The sequence below is a fragment of the Brienomyrus brachyistius genome, chromosome 23 (assembly GCF_023856365.1).
Source record: "Brienomyrus brachyistius isolate T26 chromosome 23, BBRACH_0.4, whole genome shotgun sequence".
NCBI classification, from domain to species: Eukaryota; Metazoa; Chordata; class Actinopteri; order Osteoglossiformes; family Mormyridae; genus Brienomyrus; species Brienomyrus brachyistius.
The window spans coordinates 21,476,655-21,496,312 of NC_064555.1; the positions used below are offsets into that span (position 1 = coordinate 21,476,655).

General features: G+C 46.0%; 1 protein-coding gene across 5 annotated transcripts in view; it reads left to right on the plus strand.

Annotated features, from left to right (window-relative positions):
• Nucleotides 1–19,658, plus strand: part of trappc9 (trafficking protein particle complex subunit 9) — a 197,094-nt gene that overhangs the window by 121,758 nt on the left and 55,678 nt on the right. The window lies entirely within an intron of this gene.

The window sequence follows — 19,658 nt, forward strand, 5'->3', positions numbered from 1 at the left end:
GTAATAGGCCCTCTGGTGCATTAGCTAGCGGTGATAGGCAAACAGGGGAATGTGTGAAGTGATACGAGTGGGGGGGTGGGGGTCCACCATCTGCAGCCCATCCTCATAAATGATAGTGGATTTATCGCAATGGGCCCTGCTTCATTGGGTCGCTGTTTTAATTAGCTGCTCTATTCTGTCCTGCTTTCTGCCGAAGACCATCTGCGGCTCTGTGGCCGCGTTGTCTGTCGCTGCCGATTACGGTGCCCTTCGCCGGGTAAATGGTGGGCTTAGAGCTTGGATCCGGTTCACGGTTCCTCGGGATTCCCTGGATTTTCCGCAGAATGTCGCCAAAACGAGCTTTCCGTTGTACTGTGTGTTCGTTTGTTGTGATCCCCCTAACTGGAACGCTCGCCTCCCTGAACAAGCGCATGAAGCTGAGGCCGGTGGTTTTCATGAACTTAATGCATCACACTGAACACGTGGAGGTATTTTTAGGCAGGCATGTAAAAGTGCTGCTCTTTAAAGAACCTGGTCTGGTGGCTAGAGTGGGCGGAGCTGTTGCCTCTCAGCTCCAGGGTCACAGGTCTGAATCCCAGCCTGGCTGTGTTTTCTGTTCATGCCCCCATCCCAATGCCCTTTGCCTCTTCAAAAAGGTGGGTGGCTGGAGCCTTGCAGAAATGGGCCCTGAGCCTGACCTGTCTGGAGTGCGGTAGTAGGATGTGTTTCATTTGGAGAGATGTGATGTTATAATTGCTCTGTGATTAAGCAGCAATCTATAGCACCCTAAGCTTCATATGAGGATCGGCATGATTAAGATCCCTCAAAATTAATTAGCCATGCATCTGCTTTGGTCAGTATTTAACTGTAATGACAATGTGGTTTTAATGTCAGATAAATCAGTGTCTTATCAGATTTTAACATGGGAGGAGGATATTTGTATTGTAAGTTTTTTCAAATGTAAAGTTTTCAATAGTGTATCTGGACTGCAAAAATAGACATTTGAGATGGAGGACAGACACAGAAAATGCGGGTGATGTCGTCACACAGTAGGTAACATGGTGACCTCATCTCTGCAGGGCAGTTTGAGTCTATGCCCCTGGCTCTGTGCGTGCGTGCCTGCATGCCTACCTACCTGCGTGCGTGCGTGCGCGCGCATGTCGCATTTCCTCCAGACACTCCATTTACCTCCCGCGGTTCAAAGACCTGTGGTTCAGCTGGGCTGCTGATTGGTGTCTCTGAATCCCTGGCCTGTGTCTGTGTGATGTGACAGGCATCCTGTTCACCATGCCCCCTGCCTTGTACTCAGTGCTTTCTGGAATGGGCTCCAGGCTATATGTGGTCCTTCATTGGGTAAGTGTTTCTGGGAAAGGAGAATCAATGAATGAATGAAAAAATATCAGATGTGGAGAATCGGGCATCAAGGCTGAAAGCAGCTCTATCAGTGGTAAGTTGAATATTTTTCCTCGTCTGCCCAGAGTTCCTTTTATAATCCAGACACCTGGTATGGTTTCTCCTGCTGTCTTGTTTTTATTAATACCCCTTTGCTACCTGCAATACCTGTTTGGATCTGTACCTCATAGAATTACTGAATTCCACAATTTCACCATGATGTAAACCTGAATGAAGAAGCATGGTCCTGCTGAGCGAGATTGATGATCTCACGATGGTCTCCTTAGCGCCCCCTGCTGTTTGAGTTGTGGTAATGGGCCCGTTGTGCGTGGAAGGGGAGAAATATGTTCTGCAGGAGTGGCGAGTCTTGGCAAGCATTCTGATATCCATCCCTAATTCATGCAGGACAGCAATTGTAGAAGTTCAAGTACTAACTTTATTTTGGTAGAAGTTATGGTCAGAAATGCAAACAGTACACGCATGACCTAGCTGACGTCCTCCTCACTTGCTGACCGCGGTAGGCTAATGACTCAGTTTGCCTCTACCAGCTGTAGCCAATGTGCGAGAATGTTTACGGAACCGTGTGACACTGCTCTTTACTAATAACCGGTGGGTGTATTGAGGGGTGGGGTGTAGCAGTGAATGACAAGTGCACCAAGGGGCATGGTCTAGCAATGGAAGGTTTTTGAGGGGTCAGATTTAGCAATGAAAAACAGGTTGGTTGTGAGGCAGGGACCAGCAATGAATGACCGGTATGTTGATGGGGCAGAGTCTAGCATTGAATGACAGGTTTCTTGATGGGGAAGAGTCTAGCAGTGAATGACAGATTTGTTGAGTGGCAGAGACAGGATCAGTACAGCAGGGAAAGTCATCGTGCAAAATAGAGGAAGCCTCCTTAACATATGAAGGGTGGAGCTCGGAGCAAACAGAAGCATGCTCTGAGAATGATCTCATGATCTCAGAAGGTCTGGCTGGTGCTGAGACTCTAGTCTCCATCATAAGCAGCAAAGCAAAACAGTTGTGTTCTGTGTGCACAGTTTGATGGAGGGGTTAAGTCAAAAAATCCCCGGTGAGTACACCCTCCCTTTCCCAGTGTGATAAATTAGATCAAGGTGTGCTTTTTTTCTACACTCATTTGTTTAACATTCCCTGTTCTCTCCTAAAGAATGTTGTTACCAAGGTTAATGAAGGGGAAATTTTGTAGATGGTAATCTTCTTGTGTACCCTGCTATAGCGAGCTCTTTGCCAGAAGGTTTCATTAGCCATTAATGCATAAGTGAACTCATTAGACTATAAGTGCAATTTCTTGGAAATTGATTATAATAATTGTAGTACTACTGCCAACAACATGGTAGTACCAACAGAGCCGCTCCAGTAACTTTAATTTAAGTGGTACAGTCCGCATCTCCCCCAGGGGGGTTGGAGATGGAATGCCATGTTGATCATGTGAGGTGCCACCTGCATATGCAGGGCATCCGCTATGAAGGAACGTTCCCAAAACACTTCTGGAGTGTCTCCTTCGCCTCATCCCGTTTCCTGCCTTTCGAGGGAAAGCTCACTGCTTCTCCAGCCCGTCTGGCCCACCCGACGGTTCCCCAGGTCCAGAAGCACGCAGCCTGGTGCTGGGTGGCCTGCCTGTGTCACCTTTCATTCCTGGGTCCCAGTTCTGCTCTACACCCTGCCCTCGCCACCTTCCCGGCTCATGGTGCCAATCAGCATGTCCTCATCGATTGGTCCTGAATAACGCCCGGCTACCTTGTTTTCGTTCTTCAGGTCAGTCGGATTACAGAGTTACTGCTTTGGTTTTTACCAAACACATGTAAGGACACATCAAGAAACAATTTAACTAGAAACAAGCCTCACTAGGCAGAGACTGTCCTTAAGTAGAACAATTGTTTATATGAAAATGAAAATTGTGGACTTTAACATGTTAGATGATGCAACAAAAAATTACATCTTGTTTAAAAAGAAATCACTAATTAAAACTGTTATTAAAAATAAATTCTCCCCATGCTTCATAAACATTATGTTCCTAAGCTTGATCCAAATCCATTTCTTTCCCTCCTATACGATGGTTGTGTTGCTTGAAGTATTTTTAAGGTGTTTCGTTTTGTTGCTTTTACTTGAGATCACTGTAGAAAATGAGCATTAACTTAGTAGCCACATAACCCCCAACCTTAGCAGACTGTTGTTTGATATTGTATGATGAGACAAACATAGTTCAGTTCATTTTCCGATGACGATATATTGAAAAGCAGTATAATATAACGGTGGCATGTAAAAAGGTGTTATTCTTTGATTATGTTCAAAGGATATGTTGAAGGAATAATTCACTTCACAGATTTAATCGCGGATGGATATGACTCAGTATGGAATGATCACCTTTTACTTAGATCAGTCCACGTCCATGTTAATTCTTTGTGATGTTTAGAAGGTATATTTTTGTAAAGCTCAAGATGTATGTATAATTATTTCCCTTTGTTATGTATTTGGGTGAGTGAGATGGTAACAGTGGCATGAAAGCTGGCCTGGCATCGTGTGCAGTGTGTCCCCTGCCTGGTGCCTTGGGCATCCCCACGCTGAATACGCTTTATAGTTACATGGTCTTTATTATCATTCTAACAATTACAATGAAACTCAGTGTGTGTGACTCCCCAGTGATGCTCTGAGGTACATATAAATATCAAGGCCAGAAAGATTAACCAGATTAAGTTAAATAAATAAATAACCAAGAATGGGAAGTGCTAAGAATATAAAATATAAAAATAGGAGGATATGAAAGAGGCAGAGAAAGTGACTGTGCTTTCGATATACAGCAACCTGTTTCATAAACATACACGTTACGACATGAATGTAGTATGACGTAAGCGTGTATTACAATGTGCATCAATACGAGTGTGTGTATATATATATATATATATATATGTAACCTACGCAAATGTGCATTATTTCAACCAAGGTCTGACAAAGCAGCTGGAAGATGGACACAGGAATTAGCCATGCATTGACAGGTATTAATTTCAGTATTTTAATCTGCTTCATGCCCAGTGGTTGAATAATTGCGATTCATTTCTAATTTGATTTAGTCTTTTCGAAATTAACATCACTTTTATTTGCCAATTACCTTGACAGTGATGTTCTAGGACGTTTTTTTCCTGATGCCGGTGTCGCACAGAGAAATTTACGCACGTGGAGGCGTGCATAAAAATGAAAGGCATGCCAATGAAGAAACAAATAGAATGAGAATGTAAGCGATATGGATGATGGATGTGCAGGGGCCTGTGCGGGAAAAGCTGATCTGAGCAGGTGATTGCGGAGGGAAGTGCTCTGTACCGTGGGAAGGCATGTCAGGCTCAGGTGGAAGTGCAGCCTGTGGATCAGTAGCGCTTTAGCGCCGAGTCAGCGAGTTGGGGAGGTTCACAATGGTTACAACTTACCTTTGCTAACTCACTATAATAAAAATGCACAGTGGATTCGTTTTGCATTTTATAATTTACCGAAAAGGTTAATCAAAACTATTGCTGTTCAAATTACATTCGCATATGTGTATTCAGACCCTGAGTGTTTTTTTTTCTTCTTTATTTCATGCCTAATGTCTTCCGAGGCGTTTTGAACCGCCGTATGCACAGTGCCCTCTGTTAGTATGCTCACATCTTCAGCTGCTCTCAGTCCTGCATTTGTGGCCACTGTATTCCAGTGGCTGAGAGGGTTCCTGGGGCAGGTTGGCAGCCAAGGGGGTGAGTGTACGAGTACGTGTGACGACGGTGCATAAGCGCAAACACAATCATATGGACATCGCTTTTTTCACAAAGATGCAAAAATGAAACGGCTTCACTTGAAATGTCCTTTGTAACCCCAGTGACACTTGATGATGTTTGAAATTTCTTTATGCGCTCCAGAACATTAGCAGTCCTTTTATTGGTAGGCCTCCTTTCCATCCTCCTTCCCGATCCCCAGCAATAATACTCTATCCTGTATTACCATAGCAACTATCTTTTTTTCTTTCTTTTTTTTTTTTAAATGATTCTGATGATTTCTTTAGTTTTTGGGTTAAAATTACAACAGCTGTGTACTCCCTGGTCAGCTGTGTATGCACAGTCGGGAAGGGGGCACTCTCAGTTAGCTACTATAAAAAGGTTGGAGGTAGGGGGTCCCTCTCTGGGTGGTCCCAGATATGACCGCAAGATTGATCAGATCCTCAAAATATTTTCTGGATTTTGTTGCAGATCATCAATTAATTTCTCTAAGGCATGGGCAGTGTTTGGGGGGGTGGGGCAGTGCCAATTAGCAGGACCGGCAGTGCGCCATGTTCTCTGCCGGCACTTGGCACCTTTACATAAGCGGTTTCTTGGCACTCTACAGGTAGACGAAATAATAGGTTGTTTGCGTGTCAGATACGTGCATTAACACACAAGGTAAGCAGGATGCGAACATCAAACCCCTCTTAGGCTCTAAGGGTAACAGCTTTGAAATTTGCATTAACCACATGTAACAAAGTTATTCTGGGTTATACCTTAACGAGACGGAGCTGTGATGGTCCACGGTAAGCAGAATAACATGCATTATCAGCACTATATCTAGGTTTAACAAGGCAATATTTCATTTGCAAGCCTGTAGACAATTGTAGTCTGCATTGAGTAAACTAATTGGAAGGAAGAACATTCTGTTGCTTCTTAAATCTTTTTTTTTTAACCAGCTGGTCATTTCCACCTGTCCCTTTCCATGTTTCTGGGATGAAATTGCTGTAGTATGTCATTGACTGCAGGCGATGAGATATATAAGTTTTCCTGAAGCTCCAGAGGGTATCTGTCAAGTCCTGCTGCTTTTCCCCAGGGCTCTGATTTGATGGCCTCCCAGATGTCCTCAGGAGTTAAGGGCACATTTAAGGATGTCTGATCATGTGACCTTGGGAAGAGCTATCCTATGTGAACAGGATGACAAACCTGTGCTCAGAGTAATGAAGGGGTTCACTTCTTAGTCATGGCATCTGTAGAATTTTTATAGATCTTTCATCCCTGTCTTTTTCCAGTTGGAAAGCAAGACATTTGTTAGTGTACTTTGTGTAAATCCCTATTTAGTTTTAATCTTGCATTAGTCAGTAAAGTCATTTGTTTGCTTTTGGAACTGTTTATAGTGTTCTTGGTACATTATGTCAGCCTCTAGATTTTTCTGAAAGCATCCAGAAAGAGATGAACCATCCCCATAAGGTGGCATTGGTTTTGAGTGAGACAGGTGCATGCTGATTTAATTTCAGGAGAAATAGTTACCATAGTCAGTTGGGGATTAGCATTACTGCTTGCCTCCTGGCATTTTTCTTTCTGCATTTTTAGTCCATCTAGAGGAAATAATTAGAAAAACTCTTTGCAACACCGTGTGTCTGACGTATTTGCTGTAATTTTAGAGCCTATTTCCGAAAAATAAACGGAGGTAAAATGAATATATTGAGAAAGTTTGTAATGGAGCTAAAACTCAGCCAGCCGTCTCATGCGAGGTCACATGACACCTCCCAGTCTTATCCATATTCATTGCAGAAATTCAGCAGCATTTGCACTAAACGAATAAGTACATTGGATGTCGGGTTTGTCTCTGTATGTCGGTTTTCTTGAGTCACGCAGTCTGACTTAAGGAATACCTTCTGATCACACTGGATGGTGGTTTATCTTGGTAATGGTGCCGTCGTTATATTACAGTTACAGCATAACTGCGCAGATCTGAATAATTAGCTGGGCTTTTTAGGAAAAGTAAATTAAGTTTTTGATCTTGTGTTAATTAACACAATGCGGGAAGGTTGGATGTAAAGTGAAGCGTGAGGGATGCCTAGGAGGGTGGCGCCGATTCTCTCATTAGTTTGCCGACAACAGGGCAGAGCACCTGGGACAACCCACAGTGTCTCCCGTCGTGCAGCTTATTTAGCTGAACAGCGCTCTCGCCACCTTGCACCTGCAGGGGGCAGCATTACAGGGTCACCTGAAGGACAAGTGATCAGTTACCAGTCAGACTACACCTGTTTTAAGTGCAGGTCAGATTTGCGATAAAAAGAGGTTTTTAGATGGTAATGATGAAATATCTTTGGTATTTACAACCATTTAAATCTTATATCTTTATCTGTCCCGCTTTTTCCTTGTTCCTATTGCAAAGCCAGTTAAATGCATCCTTTGGTGCGCCCGTAACAGCCCTGTGAAGCAACCCAAGTCTCAAACGTCATGACTGGCAGGACAAAGCAATTTCCTGTTGTCTTCCCCTGCATTGTCTGCAAGACACTTGAGGATTCTATTTACTCTGAGTCTCTCCATCTTGCAGCCTGTCAGTCATCGTCCGAGAAGTTTTTTTTTCTTTCTTTTTTTTTTATTTTTAACGTGTTTTGTCATTTGAGATTCCATAAAACTTTTATTGACTTTGATGTCTAAAGATCCCGCTTGTTGAAGGGCCGGATTATGATTGATGGCATGGCGTAAACACAAAGCTGATGGTGAACAACGGAAGTTCATTTAAATAAGACAATTCAGATACAGAAGAGCCTGTCGGAGGCCGCTGTAATTAAAGCAGTCACCGGTCCATGGCTTTCTGCTGAGGTGATGTCGATCGATGGTTTTGGTAGGATTTGAAGTTGTCCTGCTGTGTGTTTGCTTTGGTAAGTTGTAAGTAAGGTGCACAAGGACCCGTCGCTGTTGTCAGAGATGGGATCTTAATTGTTGGGTAATAGGGAACAAACCATTATTAACAATTCAGTTTAGTTGCTGCTTAACTCCTTCCCTCACTTCGACCACCCCAGGAGAGGAGCCTCGACTCCCCGTCCGCAGAAGGGTGGAGCTTGCCTCTGATCAGTAGTAATCCTGCCCACATGAGTGGCACATGGGGGGCTGGTGGCTGTACGTGAGGCTGCTGACTCACCAACTGGCTGGCTCATTAGGTATGATGAATGACTGAAGTTGCGGGCTCCGTCGAGGGGATGGCGTCCACCTCACGATCTTATGAGTCACGCTATGAGGGCTTGCCAGAGCCGCTACTGCTAGGGCCACCGCGCTCCTCAATACTTCATTACTTGACTCAGCAAGATCAAACTTTTGAAGAATATAAGAAATAATACCTAATTTGTGTCTGCGTGACATAGAAGCCTTATGGTGAGGGAAGTATTTAATATACAAGAAGGATATGGCTGCAAAGGGCTAGCTAGCTGTCCCTCTCCATGGGGTATTAAAATCCTGCCTTATTTGGCCAATTGACAAGCCGTTTTCCATTAGCTGAGTAGCTTGTGGATAAGTGCCTGTCATTAATGTATGGATGGGGGATAAGATCGGATAACTCTGGTAATGCATTTGATATACAGCACGTGCCAGGGCTCCCGGGGAGAAGCTTCACTTTACCTTTGCGGGAAAAAGCCCTTTGATTTCATTAGGTAACTGAAGATCGGTTTATTGTGAGCAGACAAACAATCGTTTTTAACGAGCATCATCGGATGCAGCTGCTGGTCCGGAGCCTGTCATGCCGTAAACGTGACACCATGTATTTTACGGTGATGCCAAGTCACAACAGTTTGTGTTTTAACATGAGAACCACCACGACCTCCTTTAACTGCCAACAGCGACGTACTTCGGTGTATCACCCCTTTCATCACATTAACATACCATTTACCCATCGAGAAAACGGGAGAGTCGTAACCCTCAAAAAGGCAGAGTTGCTGTCACCCCCCAAAAAAAATACCTGTAATATGGTTATGTTTGTCATAAGTTTTTTTGCTCTCTGATTTAAGTATTTGATAGAATTATCTTTTGAAATTAATCTTAATCCCACACTGATGATAAAGTAAAAGCCTTGCTTTAGCGTAAATGCAAAAAGACCTGATTACTTTAATCGCTGTTACAGTTAGGTATGGGCGGTCTTATTTTTAAAAGATAGGTAATATTTTTCTCATATTCATTTTCTATTTGTTGGAGTACCAACGCAAAGGGAATGACAAGCCCCTTCAGCCAAAAACAGTGCATTTCACAGTTCATATCAGTTATAAAACACAGGGCTGCCAACTTGGGTCAGTTAGGTGGAGTGAGATTTTCAGTTTGAGGCCAGTCTGCACACACATGCACCCACATTTACATATTTGTAACAGTCTTATTACCTTGTCAATAGTCTGTAGGGTTTGCAAACTACTCCAGTGCTTTTGTTGTAGCTGGGTACAGTTTCATAATGGTATATATTTGCCAAAAGATTTCTTGTGTGAGCATGAGAGTCTGAAAGTATCACACAAGATGCGTGACAGTCGGAAATCCAACCATGTTGCAATTGTTTCCCGTCAATTTGTATAATAATTAACATTACACGTTTTAGCAACTGTATAAAGTAAACTTTGACAAACATGAAATCACCAGTAAACTATTTCTTTTTATCTAACATTTTATAAAATACATACTGCGTTTAGAAAATTTTTCAGCTTTACTATTTCTCGACAGAGCAACCACTCTATTAGGAACATTACGGCTTTGTGGTTTAGGGGTGTTAGATTGGCTACTGTTATTAACACTTAAACGACACATTGGTGCAAACAGCAGGGCAGCATACGCCGAACTGCGTCTTACTTGGCGTAGGAAACGGTGGTTCCAGTGCTAATCATGATGACCGGGTCCTCATATGACCCTTATCCCAACTCTTACTCAAAGCGAAGAGTGGATGCAAAGCAACTGAACTCAGTTAATATAACAAATGTATGCCAGCAGATTCCGCAGCGTTCTTCTGGGACCGGCTGTTGAGCCGTAAAGCCCATTGATGTGTGAGCTGAGTTTGCGTTCTGGCTTTTGTGGTACGTCCCTGCAGACAGATCGGGCAGAGCAGAAGAGAACTGGCCGCATTTGGAACGTAGAAATGTGGAAACAGAGCAGAGCGGCAGTGCGGTGTGTCTCTCTAAAGCCAAGCTTTTGGGGTGGGGGGGGGGGGGGCTGCTATTATCCCACCTGCTGGTCTTTTCCTAACGTTCCCTCTCATCGCATTCCTTTATGTAACGATGGACCTCCAGCAAAGCAAGCGGCACCGGTGTGTGAGAGCCTGTTTTTCCGAAAACGATAATCTCAGCGCCGCCACAGCGGCTGTCGCATGGGAATTTTAAAGCTCGATGAAGCTGTAGTCAGATGGGTCACTTCAAACCCACCGCCTCCGCACTCCATGCCGGGACGCTAATAGACCAAAGGGGCAGCCGCCTTCATTAGGAATGCCCGTTATTTTCTAGTAGCCAGACACAGGAATGTGAAAAAGGCCGTGGGCCGATGCGAAGGGCGCCGTGATTGAGCGGACTGGAGGGAGACGGAAATGCCGCTCCTCTCAGGTATGACGGTAGCAGGTGAGCCAGGCCGATACGCTCCGCGGTGTCGCTGACGCATTCAATTTAAAGCTCAGAGTTCTATTTTTAAAGGTCATGAATGGATGGCTGCTAAAAATGAACGCTGAAAGTATTCCTCCGAAGCAAACACACATTTATTAAATGAGTTACTGTAGGAGCTCCTGTGCGCCTTGTACCTCCACATGTGGACTTTTCCTGAGTCTGTACTTCTCAAATATTGACCTCCGTGTGGGTGTTTTAATAACGGCTCCTCACTGCCCATCTTGACTTTCTTTAAACCCGTGGGTTGTTTCTCGATGCCCACGAAGCTGGACGCTGGTCTCACAGCCCAACCTTCCCCTGGATGTGAAAGTGTAACATCCTCAGGTCGGCCAATGTGCCATCTGATTCTAATTGTCAGATTGATTACCGCGCCAGTATTTTAATTAAAACACTGTTACGGTCCCAAACTAAGATTCAGGAACAACGTAACATAAGAAAAGGCCACAAACTCTACCCTTACTTCATAAGAAGCACAAACAACTTGCCTACCTCCCGACCAAATGTCCAGAAGCAGACACACGAATAGGTGAGTCTTCCAAAAACTAACTTGCTATACTAACTAAACCTAAACCAAAAGTGCAAAAGAATTTAGCAACCCGTCAAAGATCAACATATCCATAAAGGTAACTTAACAATAAATGATACCAAAACTATTACCAAAGGGTGCCAGCATGTCAGCCTGGGGTAACACCAAGGCGAGAGAGCCATCTTGGAACGAGGGTGGTCTTTATAGGCAGGAAGGCCTGCCCCAGCCGTTACGTAATCCAATCATCAACGTCCAATCGCCACCTACAGGACAAATTCAAACATACGTCAAATACAACCCCATAACACCCCCACCCTCAAAAAAAATAATAAATTGGGGTTTTAACAAAACACACATCCAATAGTATACAAAATATACATAAATAAAAAGATGAATATTTATCCATCTAAAAGGAAAATACATCGATACATAGAATTCACCCCAATTTATTTACAAATTCTCACCTGGAGAACAAGTATAAGCGCAAGAAAGTTCTCACACCCTCGAATGTACTGAATATTGAGGTTAAAAGATAAGGCTCCAGCGCATGTAATGCTGGTTGTGATTACGCATCTGGTCCAAAACAAATGATGGATTATGATCCATATACCTAGTAACTGGTTGTATTGCACCGCCAATGTAGGCCTCAAAATGTTGGAGAGCCAACACCGGTGCAAGAGCTTCTTTTTCAGTAGTGGAATAAGCACGTCGACAAGCATTAAACTTGCGTGAGAAAAAACACGATGGATGTTCCAATCCTTCCTGACCATGCTGTACCGCGCTGGCCCCTACATCACTAGCATCCACTGCCAGGATAAAAGATAGAAAAAAATTAGGAGCGGGGAGTACAGGAGAAGTTCTTAGCAATGCTTTTACGGAATCGAAAGCCAACTGACTTTTCTTATTCAAACAACCATTTCGTACTAAGCAGGTCCGTTAGAGGTGCGGCAAATGCAGAAAAATTCCTACAGAACGATCTGTAAACCACAGTGGCTTGGCCGAACTCACACTTTGCCAGATTTATGGTAAGATTTGCATCAGACAGTCGTTCAAACACAGATTTTAAATGGACAACATGATCATACCAGGTGGCACTATAAACCACCAAGTCGTCCAGATACGTCCAGCTAGTATATGATTAATCAACCTCTGAAACGGAGCTGGTATAACTGTCAATGCTGGGAGTCCCCGTATCGTCCTGGTATGAGGTGGCTGAACGTGGTTCTGTCGGTCTCCTTGCTGAGACGAGGGAGCTCCGAGGGTCGTTGTTACCGTCTCCCAGCGTGAACGCTGTGCACGCACATCCAGACCATCGGCGGAACGTTCAGATGGGGGTCACTGGCCCTGTGCCTCTGGAACATTCACAGTAACTCGAAGTTGGAGTGTCTGTGATTGAGTTGCTGATCGTGTTGAGGAGGAGGACAAGTTCTATGTAAGCAGAAAGTAGACGAGATTTTGTGTAGATGACCAGTTTGTTAACATAGGCCCTAGCATTTACACAGTAGTCTGGTGAGCCATGTGCTCTGTAAGGTCACCTTTATACCATACACACACACACACACACACACACGAACCCTCACCGCTCACCACAACTCCAAAGCCTTTAAGCAACAGGGCGGCAGCTGGAAGAAGGATCCGTGTTTAGTGAACCGGAAAACGTTTGATTGTAAATGTGTCAGGGCCTCCATATACCAAAGACAACTTAGAGAACCTTTCTGACAAGAGAGTATCAGTGCTGAGTACCAGAATCAGCCCTGCTTTAGTGTTCCTAAGCCGGGCTCTTAGCCAGAACTGCTTTTGCGGGAATAATATCCAGTGCTGGTCATTTAATCTGGGCTTAGAAGTATAATATGGAAAGGATGCTTTAGTTCAGGAGTGGGCAGTCAGAAATTCTTCTTGGATATGCAAGTTTCGCTGCAACTCCCAAATTATATTACTAATTAGAGGACTTATCGGCTGAAGAATCCTCACACCTGGGTTTGAACAGCAGACCTACAGGTTACCTCAAAAACCTGCATACACATCCTGCTCTGCAGATAAGATTGCCCACCCCTGCTTTAGATGAAAATATGTTTATGATAATTTAAAGATCAGTCCAGGTGTGGTACTTTGGGAAGGTTTTATTTATTAAATGAATTTATCCATGAATATTAAAGAGTGAGCTTTTGAAATGGCTAGAAAGGGACTGTAAAAAAATAAATAAATGCACTCAGGTGCCGAGATGGTGTACGGGGACGTCACTGTCCCAGGGGTCAGGCGCCCAGTGACATGGCCAATTACCCCCAATTACCAGGGAAGTAAATGTGGGACCCTCTGGAGCCTTGCTCCTGTGGCCTGTAGGGGGAGCACTGCCAGGGTCTGGATGGGCAGGTGAGCCTCTAAGCAGACAAACCTGGTATTACATTGATCAGCTGCCCCCCTGATCCTACGGGTGATCTTCATACATTACAGCTGTATGCTGTTCACGTGGCTGTGTTTGCTGCAGCAGGTACAGATTAAGTGCTCTACCACTTGTGTCATATTTTTAAATGTGACACTTTTTAATCTCAGGTCTGCTTACTTGCGGCCAGATCATCCTCCAGCCCTCCTCTTACATAATGTACTTCCCTTTAAAATAAAATAATATTTAGTGGCCTGCGTGAGAGAGATGTAAAGGATATGAATATGTATAGTGTGTTGCATGCAGAAGAAATGGGCCAGTGTGACAATCGATTTGAATTTGTCACTGATCTCCGAAAGGTGTGTGAGGTGCTTATGGTCAGCAGTGGCTGTTGACAGTGACGGAGGAGGAAAAAGACCAAGAACCAGTGACATGTTGAAGCACAAGAGGCTGTTCCGTCTAGGACAGAGCAGCAGAAGGGCTACTGTGGCACAACTGATGGAAAATTTAAATGCTGTACACGAAATTAATGTCGGAGCACACACTGCATCACACCCTACTGCTTATGGGGCTAGGTAGCCACAGACTGGTTGGAGTGCCCAGACTTACCCCTCTTGAAAGTACCTGCATTGGGCATGCAGTCATCGGGACTGGACCTTGGACCAGTGGAAGGAGGTCACCTGCTCAAGGAGTCTTGTTTCCTGTTACATCATGTGGAAGGGTGGGGACATGTGCGACATGTGCCCTGGGGAACAGATGGCACCAGGATGTAGTCTAGGAAAAAGACAAGCCAGTGGAGGCAGTGTGATGCTCTAGGCAGTGTTCTGCTGGGAAACCTTGGGTCTGGCCATACATGTGGAGGGTACTTTGATATGTGACATGTATCACAACATTGTTGCAGCAGTATTTCTCGATGTTATTCCCCAATGACAGTGGCATCTGTCAACAGAATAATGTTCCCTGCCACAATGCGTAATGGTTTGCAGAACATGATGAGGAGTGTAAAGTGTTGTATTGGCTGCCCAATTTCCCAGACCCGAATCCTGTCGAGCATCTCTGGAACGTACTGAATCTGCAGGTCCGATTCATGGTGGCTCCACTTCACAACTTAGGACTTAAAGAATCTGTTGCTGGCATCTTGGTGCCAGGTACCACGACACCTTCAGAGATCTTGCTGAATGCATGCCCTGGCAGTTTTGAAGGAACATGGGCGATCAACAACATATTAGGCATAATGCTTTGGTTCATCAGTGTATATCTCCGAGTCCCAAAGTGTGTAGTTTCATATCACGTCCGATAATTCCTTGCAACGTCAATAACAAGGGAAATCTGAATGGGGAATATGAACTGGAATTGCCATGAATGACCTTATTCCTATTCCCCTTGGTGTGGAGCAGAGGAGGGGCCCTCTCAGGAGTGAAGATGTCCCATCATGCCTTGCTGCGGTCTCCACGAAGGCCGGAGTGCTGCTTCGGCTTATAAATGGCTGCACACCCATACCTGAGGATGGCAGCAGCTGGGCTGATGGTGGGTAACAGACGTTCGGACATCTGGCAGCGTATGCATGAGGCCCCCAGAACACTGGCGCGTCCCTGTGAGGTGACTCGGCGTCTCCGTGTGTAATCCTTGCTGATCGCTGCCGTTCTGCGTGTCGCCTTGCAGAGCAGCCCGGCCTCTGACTGCAGTCCCCCCCCCACTTCGTCGTCCCGCCGCTTGCGTCCTGCTGCCGGAGTAGGGAGTGCACTGGAACCAGGCCAGGGACATGATAAACAGGGCCCAGCTGTGGGCCCGGGTGTGCCGAGTAAATCAGCGCCGGCCTCCCGCGGGTGCCAGGTGCTGCCCGGACGGCTGAGCGATGGCCGTCAGGGGGACGCTGGCATTCCCCTCTGCCCGTTTCTCAGCCCTGCCACCACAGGGGCACCTGCCAGGCTGCCCAGATACAGGGGGGAGGCCTTGTTGACGGTTGGCCTTCGGTCAGCCTCAGAGGTTTCAGAGGGGATGTTGTAGAGCGATGGCCTTTGGGATCTCTACCTGCATCCCAGGGGAGCGGAATGGGCTGAGCAGGAGCCGGATTGTCCAGTGTGTGTGGCTGGTGTGTGTCCTTCCGTGAACTGGTGTCGTGTTCAGACTGGAGCCCAGCCTTCTGCCATGGAAATTGTCTCAGAGAAATAAAGGACTCGACTAGGCAGCTGCAAGCTCGGTGTTTGTCCCCAAAACTCCTTGGGAATGAATATCCCGAGGAGCCATGAGACATGGATAGCATTTAAAAGTATGAGCCAGCATTTCCTGTGGTATGGGTGGGCCTCTGGGGCAGGGGCCATGCCCCCTCCCCCCACCCTTGGGGTCCTTTCCTTTCCTTAATGCTGTACAGAGTCCCCTGATTAAGAATCAGAAGAGGTGAAAAGGCTGTTGTAACGATAGGCTTTATTCCTGGGTGTGACACCTTGAAACATTCACTACTGGGTGCTAAGCGGAGATGAGCAGTGTGACGTAACATACGATGGATCATACTTCCGTATAGAATAAACTGCAACCAGAGCTACAAAAAGCCAGTATTGTTCCCATTCTTATCCCAGCTATCCTTGCTTTAAGTTTCTTTTCCAGCTCATAGGCTCCCTGCTCATCACGTAGCCTGTGACTCATTCTCAGGATTCCCCGTCTCAGTATTTTTCCATTTCCCACAATTTGATCTTAAGCATGTAGACTTCTGCAGTGTGATCGCTGGTCACTGTACTTGTTGCTGCTTTCCTGCTAAATGTGGGCTGCTCTCCTGTGGGAAAACCTCCTGTTTGGTACGAGACACTGGGCATCTTTGTAATGCCGATCGTGCCAATACAGAATCAGCCTCTCAAAGCAGCCGGGCTCGTCTTGCTTTTAATGCGCTGCAGACGGTTGCCGATTTCAGGGAACACCTGCTGAATTATTATGCTGCACTGTCGTCGTCTGACGTCTGTGGCCCCCTTTGGAGCAGACTGGTGACGCAGTGAAGAACACCCCCCTGCTCTTTATGGACTTTCCCCATGGCTGCATTTTCATAGACTTGGCACATTTTTTTTTTAATTATACAGAGGCACCACTTTCCTCAGTGCTGTTATGTTCTTGGATGGAATAAATTATTCATCCTTTTCCATTTAAGATTTTTCAGTTTAGAATTAGGGGGGCGCGTTAGTCCAGTGCTGAAAATTACATCTGTGGTGTTGAGGATGCCTGTGAAATGCTTTCTGTACAAAGCAGGGGGAAAGTGATTGGTTGTCGTCGTTGACACAACATAGCACACAGTGCACAGCAGTGAAATGTGTCCTCTGTATTTAACCCATATGTGACAGTGTGACGTAGCAGGGGGTAGCTAATTCAGCACCTTGGGTTGCAGTGCTTGGGGGCGTTACCTTGCTCAGGGTACCTCAGTGGTGCTTGATGGGGATTCGGACCCAAAATCTCTCAATTACAAGTGTGCGTCCATAACCAAAGGCCACCGCTGCCTACAAGGACAAAAGTTGCATTAATAGGAACAGAATATACAGGTGCGACACGTTTGGTGAGTGATAGTCAGATTCCATGGAGTGCCAAATATGAATGAGACTGTACCCCCCCCCCCCCCCCCCCAACCCCACATTGTAACATTGACCCCCTTAAGGACATTTCCTTTAGCTGCTTACATTTTTCTGTTGTTTTATTCACCCGCTGTGTGTCCCTGCAAACATTATACATTGAGTTTTGACTACCTTGAACCTTGGGACGAATCCTTAATGCGGGACTTCACTGAACGCCTTTCAGTAGTACTGAGAAATGATGGAAACAGCTGTCGTGCTGTTGCTAGCCTTAGACGGCCTCTCAGTTCAGCCTCGAATCGGGACACGCCGGCCGTCTCGTAGCGTGGCATCAGCAGACGGCTCCCCGCTGCAGCCTTCGTCTGCAGATGTATGGCTGCTTGGTCACGGTGCTTGGGCCTGGAGCTCACTGTGGCGCTATAGCATTAGCGATGCCATGACAGGCTTAAGCTGGAGGAAGCGGGGGCCGCGCAGGGTCACAGAATGTGCCTTCGGCGCTGCTGTCCAGGTGGATCTGCGGTGTGAACCACCGAGCTGTGTGGCCGCAGTGGGGGCTCCCTCTGACCCTGTCATAGCTGCTGTTTGAGCATCTCTATTGTCACCTGTAATAAGTGCTACACTGTCACCGTGAGCCACGCTTCTGCCCGGATTTACCTTTCTGCCCTCCCTCCCTCCCCGATGCCAGGAGCTGGATTACCAACATAACGGGGTGCAGTGTGGTTCAGCGGGAGGGCCACTGTGCCTGCGCTCAGAATGTCGCCGGTTCAAATCCCAGAGATTGCTCCAGGAGGGTTTGATCCTGCTTACAGCTGTATGTTCCATTGACTAAAAGTGTCTGCTAAATAAATGAATGATAAAAACTGTAGATCACGCTGCCCGGTCATGCCCTCCTGATGGCACCCTTGCCTCCCGTGTGCTGTTCTGGTGCCTCACTCGTCCAGCCGTGTTAAAAGGTTTTATACACGCCTACACACTAAGATATGCTTTTCAGAGCAGGTCAGAAATAGCAAATAGCAAATTCTTCCAGTCATTCCATCCATCCATCTGTCCAGTGCAGAGTCCTGGGGAATGCAGAGTCTTGAGGCCGGGGACACCCTGAAGAAGATTCCAGTTATCTATACAATGGTGCGCTGAGCAGGGACGATGCCATCTTTGCGGGTGGTGCCTGGAGAACATGACAGATTGCCAGGTGTTCTTGTGAGGATTTTCCAAATGAATGTGGTGGGATATCATTGACTGACATCAAGTGCCCCTGGGGGGGACAGACAACAGGGGGACAGTGTTCGAGGCCTAGGATGTCAACTGTGGTGGAGTGCTGCAGGTTTTGGCCGCTTAACGAGGGACAAATGTGGAGCTTTGTTCTGGGGGTGGGGGTGGGAGCCTTGCAGAAGACCAGCTTGTATTTAGAAAGAACAACAGGGTCCCATGTGACCTGGATGGGCAGCCGTGACAGTGGGGTCATGTGGTACCCGCGTGAACGCCGAGTTGCGCGTCTTGTTGTAATGAGTGCAGCCAGGCAGTTTGCATCTGCTGGGGTCGTATTACATGCAAACAAGCTGAGAGAGATAAGAAGCACTTAATGAGGCACACTGGGGGACTCGCCTTCCCGTGATTGGCTGTTCTTTCCCGGTTGACGCCATTGCTTTGGGACTCGGGGGTGGAAATGGTGTAAATTAATTTTAACTTCCTGGATCTACCTTCATCCTGCTGACATCATACGTTTCCTCATTGGCATCTGCCAGCGACTGTGTGGAGGCTCCTCCATTAATAGTACATCCATCCCGGCTGGTGTAACTATAGCATCCAGTGATGTCATATCCTAGGCAGGCAGATCCCTGTCCCTGGAGACCCTGCAGTGGCGGGGAGGGCGGGGGGCATGGCTTTGCCACATCTCAGGATCCAGGGGCTGACAAGATATTGGGTTTCAATGAGCAGAATCCCAGTTGATTGATAGAGCCGATGGTGACGCCTTCCCTGTTCCCGGGACGATTTATAATGCCACTCATGATCAATAAGGGAAAATGTCCAGGCCATAATTACTGATAGGTTACTAGGTTTGCATCCTTCTGAGACAAAAGCAAGACTGCAGTTCTGCAAAATGAATATTTGTTTTTCTTTCGGTTTTCCCTGAGAATTCTATCTCAGTTGTGCAAGGAAAAGCATGATACACTTTTCTACGACCTTTGATTCAATTGGCCCACTCCTGAAGATTGATTCTAAATTTAAATGCACAATCAACATAGAGTGTGTTCGAAATACTAAATATCTGTCGGAAAGGGCTCTTACCTGCGTAGTTCGTTACCTGAAATGACTCTTGACGTCCGTACTCGTATACTCCATCTTCTGATATGATACCCCCCTTGGCCCACATCATCGTAGCCCCTGTGACTATTTCACTGCCTATTCTGTACTAAACAGGAGTTGAAGAATTGCATCTTTTTTTTCTTCTGAGCTTGTCACAATCCT